The following is a 6,548-nucleotide window of genomic DNA, read 5'->3' as shown; positions in this document are numbered from 1 at the left end:
AGATGTGATGATCATTATAAGCATCACAATGCATTCTCAATTAGATAAACACTAAAATAATTGAAATAGTTCAACTATCTTAGTAGTAGTAAAAGAAAACATGAATCACAAACATTCACATAATAGTCTTACAAAAACTCAAAATCCATGTATGAAAAAGTGTTGGTCATCAGGCTTCAAATATTAAGTACAAGTTCCAAGATGCATGAATATAATGAACATCACTTGCACCAATAGTGGACTGTTGGAGCCATTACTTGCTCCCCAAAAGTACTAACTTATCTCTCTTGTGCATTATGGGAGAAGCCAAGGTTAAAATTCATTTACATGAGAATGATGATCTCTTTATAACTTGAGGATTGACCTTTAATATCCTCATCAATCTCGACTTTCTAACTTCTAGTGACCTTTGGACTTCTACAACCTTTGAAGTTCTAAATGACTTTTGGAATTACATGTGACTTTTGGTATTACATGTTCTTTGGACTTTCGTAAGTCTTGAGTTCACTTACGAATATTGAACTTCTTCTCATTTGTCTTATACAATGGTTACAATGATACACTTTTCCTTCTAGATGATCATATGATGAAACTTGACACGTCATTATCTTCGATGACTGGGATTGACAGTGGCCGATGACATGGACTTGATTTAGTATTGACATGGCTGCCACTGTGTTTTTTCTTTATCATCATCTACTCATAGTTCTTCCACTCTCCGAAGGGTATTCAATATTGGATTATTCATGGTGCTTTGGTCATCTAGTTTGAGGGGTGTTATTGGTTCTTCTTGTGCTTCTTTTTCTCATCCTCTTTTCTCGATCTTCCTTTTTTGTGCTCGCCATATGGTTCTTCGGTTATCTATTTCTACAATCACTCATGACAAGAAACTATCAGTCTAAAAACATCCTACTGTACCATGTTTTATGAATTTTTTCCACTTCATGCCCTTTTAATGTGCTTAAAATAGTCAAGGGAGTTGCAAGATGCAAGGGCGCACCTTGAAAGGCCGATGGGATGAGGAGGATGAACTTCAGGGCTTCAGGATATGTTCATGTTCCCCAAAAATAATGGCTATTAAGGCAGGGTGAATTTTTCTCAAGGGAGAGAGGGAGGGCACAAGGTGCACTCTCAAAGGCTGATGATTGAGGCTTCGTGCACCTAAGAGGCCTCTGGAACGGCACAGGGTTCCATTTTTAAGGCTATAGGTTAAGGTTTCATGCCTTTAGGGTGTGACAATGTGCTCAAGTCATTTCAATAGGGTGCATGGTGCATCAAGGAAGGTTGAATGGGTGAGCTTCAGGTCTTCAGGATGCGCTAGTGCACTCACATTAGGGGAATTTTGAGGTCTAATATGGGCCTCCTAAGAAAAGAGTAAAACCAAAATAAAATTTATAAGAACCAATAGGATTCAAGATGATGTTGTCAACCATTGGGGGTGATTCACCATTTTTGGAGTAAAAACGTAAAAAGGTTAAAAAATAATAAAATAATAAAACTACTTTTCCAATTCATATTTTCAACTTATCTCCTTAAAATTTTACTGGTATTTTGAGCAAGATTACTCATTGGATGCAAAATTTAGTTTCTCATCCAAGGAGTACCCATGTTGCATACTTTATATGAACCTGTTGAAGCCCCGAAAATTAGGTCTACAACAAGGGGGATACCTGCCCGGTCTGGACCTTGGTTGGCAGCTCCTTTTCCGTTTGGTATAGCAGGTCTGACTGGGGATATGGGACCAGTTTCCCAATTTAAGTGTGTGTGTGATAAAGATTGATATTTTTGTTTCTAATAGTTTCTAAATGGAATACTTCTACTCTAATTCTAATCTAATAATAAGGAAATTATTTTTTAATAAACAGAAATATGTAAATCTACACTAACCCGGGTGTAATCTTTCTTCTATGTGATCTAAAATGATTTCAAACAACAACTGGTAATAAATATCATTCAGCTGTTATGAGAAAAGAATTCAATAAAGATGAACCACTTCGTATAAAAAGTTAGACAAAACAGTTGTGAAAAACATATCGCATAATGAGCTATTCATACACTAAGCATAAATAAATAGCTATCACCGTACAAAAGTGCCAAATGATAACTCTGGCATTCATACATTAATATATAAATAACAGAACTGAACATCACTCTAACACAAGGCAGAAATAGTTAAGAGATAGAAATACCATTTATAACTAGTCCTACTCATGAGCTTCAAGTGATAACGATTTATCTCTTCTTGATCAAATATCCACTAAGAGTACAAAAGTGTAACATCAGTAGCAGATATCAAATGCAAACATCAATAAATCATGTTCCATTTATTCATCAAAACCTCCTCAGAGGGTACATAAGTGCATGTTCTGGGGATAAGTTTTTGATAAATTTCAGGACACTTCTCTAAATGCATGAGAAGGGTTTAAATACTACTAACTAAATCTAAAAATAAATTATTACAAAAATGTAGGATGTGGTTTAAATGACCATCCTCTTTTCAAGAAAATAAAACAAAATTAAAACTAAAATTGAATCTAAAATCAAACTACTTCTGTATTTGGTCCTTGAAATCGCATGCATGTAGCATCTGTTTGAGAAGAGTCAGCTGGCAGACTTTTGATTTTAGCTGAGCTGAGAAAACATAATCGACAAGAGCTGGCGCCATCTTTTCGGCCGCATTGATGATACACTTGATAGTCATCCACTGGCTATGTGGCTTTACCAAGTAAGCCCAGTAATAATCCCAGTTCAACTTGGTTAACCCTTGGATTGCTTCAGCATTTTCTTTTTCCTTTTGCTTCCAATCTGCCTGTATCGTTGCTTTCTTGCAATTTTCGGGGCTTGCAGTTGACTGGGTAATTAGCAGATTTCCTTTTTGAGAAATTTTTCTCATGCTAGGCGCTAATCGCGCATTGGAAACTGCCTCCGTTTTTTGGTCCAGATTTCCTTGATACGTTTTTTGCCTTTTTCACTTTTTCCTTCCAGCACATATAAAGTTCAGAATTTGTAAAAATAATGATTCTGTAAGCTCTTGACCCTGAGTTTTAAACTATCTATTTCTGATATCGGCGCTGTCTAGTATCCACTTGACCATGTCCATGTATGGAGAATTTTGGGCCTTGCTGCTATCCGATGTAAGAATGAGAAAGCTAGCTCTATAAGGGATGCTTCAGAAGAACCATTTGAGCCCACAGTAGCAACTACTTCCATTACTCTGGGATTCTCCTCTTCAAGTAGATTATCCATGCCTTCCCACATAGCAGTTCCTGTGTCTCTGTTACATGCCGTGTCTGTATACAAGGGCACCATTTCCTTTTCTTCTGAGCTCGGAGCTTTGCTTTTCTTTCCCATTTTATCCTACGTATTGCTTTGTATTGGCCTCTATTCTCTGTTCCTACAATTCACAAGTGAAGTGAAAATGAATGACAAGGAAGGGTGACAGGAAAGTTTTAAATGCCGCAGACACATCAAGTATACCACCTTACGTGAGATGATTCTTTCGATAAGCATGAAACCATATTCCATTAATAACTGGCAACTACCTCATTTATTAGCATTAAAGCGCATAACCAGGTGTCAGCTTATGGAAAATACTTTTCTTGAATAACGCGCCCGAAAGATCTGCGATGGAGCGATTTTGTGATTTGCTTCGCAATATCGTAGATCGCAACATCGCGAAATGATAATCATCGTAGAATTTAACATCACAAAGTTGGTCGCTCCTGATATCGCATTATCGCCTTGTCACTGTATCGTGAAATCGCAATATCGCAATATTGCAGATCGCAGAAATGTTATGTATGACAATCTTTGTCAACCTGTTTTCTACGAAATGGGATTTTGCGATTAGCGTCATCGCATATCGGCAGATTAAAGTTTTTCAATGTAAGTTATGTTGAATGCGATGCAATATTTGTTTATCGCATATCGCGATCTCGCAATATTGGAATTTGACATGTAAGGTGCTACTCTGTCATCTTTTTGCGATGCGATTTTCCTAAGGAAAGATTTTATCTTACCTTATCATAAAACTTGGATTTTTTAGATTTTCCAAGGGGGGTCTCCTAAGCTTATGATGGTAATTTTATTTGAAAAGGAAATTTAAGGACTATTTTGAATTTTTAATTTTTAACTAAGGGTCCCCATTTATTTCGTATTAGGAATAACACTAAATAAGAAGGGGGGTTTTTGCTGGCCACAACAGAACCCTACTACATCAAATTCTAATTACATGCTCTGTCATTCATACCTAATGCATTTTACTATTCAAAGGTCACATACACATAGCCAAAAAAGCATGATACACATATCTAGTTCATGAGTAAATAACATAATAACCATAATGGAAAGCATGTAATCATAAAAATCACTTATATTAGAATTGAAGCACTAAATGACTATATAGCTCAAACATTCCATTTAGATATAAACCATTTTACTCATTATCTCTTAGTCGTATGTAACCCCCAAGTTGGCACTATGACTGCACTAGGTAGAAAAAGGCCACCTAAGGCCATTTATGGCATATAATTGCACAAACAAGGTAATAGGACAATGTACTTGACTCTAGTAGCATCTGACCAATAGTATATTGTCCCTCATCAACTTGCATAACCCAAGGTAATGCACTCCCTTTGCTACACTTGCAGTCCCTCAATTTGTACCACTACCTTTATAAGGTCCCCATATTAGGACAAACGGGAAGTCTTAGAGCCCTATGGATTCTAATGGTTTCCAACTATCCTTAAGAGTATCTAGGTGAATGATAATGCTACTGTCTCATTAGAGGGAAATCTTTTATAATAATAGGGTAGCTAATAGGAGAAATGTGTGACCATACCCCACCAAATCCACATAGGATTCATAGGGTCATCTCCCTCTTCCTACACTAGGAAGTTTAGTAACCAACCAAAAAATCACCATGATGGAATGGAATGATTAGAACGAATGGAACAACACTAAAATTATCCCTTTTATGTGCATGTGCCCTTTTTTTACAAGTGGAACTTAATGAAGCCATCATTGTGGACTTAGGATAAAAACATGTTACTTTTCAATTTAGGCATATTGTTTAATAATGGGCAATCCCCTGGGCTTGAGCACTTTATCACATATCCCTTAGCCACTTTTCCCACTCATTGAGTCTTGGCCCCCCATACTGTCTTGTTTTCTTGGTCCACAACAATGTTGTATATTATTAATATGTGTGTGTTTATATAGTTTCAAAGCTAGGCTTACTGGCGTTTTTGCATATAGGCTCACTGGCCTAAAATCACACAGACACTCTAGCCTCAAAACATATAAGCATAGCCATGCTGGCATGAGCATATATTTACATGGGCATCTACAACCTAAAATAATTCCTAGATTACTAGCCTAAACATGATAGTTACAATACACACATAGAGGTCATCCTAGGGGTGATACATTCCCATCCCCATTATTTATGTGTTGTCCTTAGTGCATTATAGGCATATATACAATCAAAATTATGAAAAAATATGAGGGTGCTATGTCATGGTGTTTTCATGTTCCCATGTAGCATACTTAGGATTGAGGTGCATCCACTACACATTTACCATGGAAATGACTCAATTACGGACAACCTTGAGCTTCCTATCCCAAATTCCCACTTTGTGAAATTCTCCCTCATGCTCCACCTAAATCATATTCCAATCAATTACATGATTAACACTAGAAATATACTTTTTATGTGATTAAATATGAAACACATTATGAATATTCATTGAGGCTATCAATGCCATCCTATATGCAATTGGGCCAATCCACTTCATGAACTCAAATTGCTCCACAAAATCTAGGTTCCAACTTTGAGAAACTTCCAATTTGAATGAGGTCCTCTCACAATTTACTTACATTAAAAAATGATCGTCACCTATGAATTCAAAGTTTCATATTCATATATTTTCTTCTTATCATAGGAAACCTTAAGGCTCCACTTGATTTTCACCATGTTGTCTTCCAGTTCTCTCATCAAATCTAGCACAACAATAGCCTTGTCCACTAGGTTTCCCCAACTCATAGGCATGTTTCATTTTCTACCATACAAGGCCTCAAATGGGTTCATATTCAAACATGCTTGATACCCATTATTATATGAAAACTTGACGAAGTGTAAATACTCTTCCCATTTTGATGGTTTTTTCATCACATACATCCTTAGCATATCTTCATTCACTTGATTAAATATCTTTATTTGTTTATTTGAGTCTAGAGGCTATGTTATTCTGAAGTTCAAATTGGTTCCAAATATCTTGAATAAACCCTTCCAAAAGTTTGATGTAAGCTTGGTGTTACAAGAAATTTTGTCACATCTGTTCAATAGGACTACAAACTAGATCAATCAACATCCTTGAACACTTTTTCATAGTCCCTTCACAAAGCCCGAAGCATCACTTCTCCAAAAATTCTGAGTTTCTGAGACAATTATCTCAAAAAAACTACTTTTATATCGAGTGCTCATTGCATGCTTGGCCACCTATTCTCACCACATGTTTCATACCTGAGAACTAGCACTGGTTAGCACA

The sequence above is a fragment of the Pinus tabuliformis genome, chromosome 2_2 (genome assembly GCF_031772625.1).
Source record: "Pinus tabuliformis cultivar Carrire ecotype Pingquan chromosome 2_2, CPIR1, whole genome shotgun sequence".
Classification (NCBI taxonomy): Eukaryota; Viridiplantae; Streptophyta; class Pinopsida; order Pinales; family Pinaceae; genus Pinus; species Pinus tabuliformis.
Note: the sequence above shows the minus strand (reverse complement) of the source record.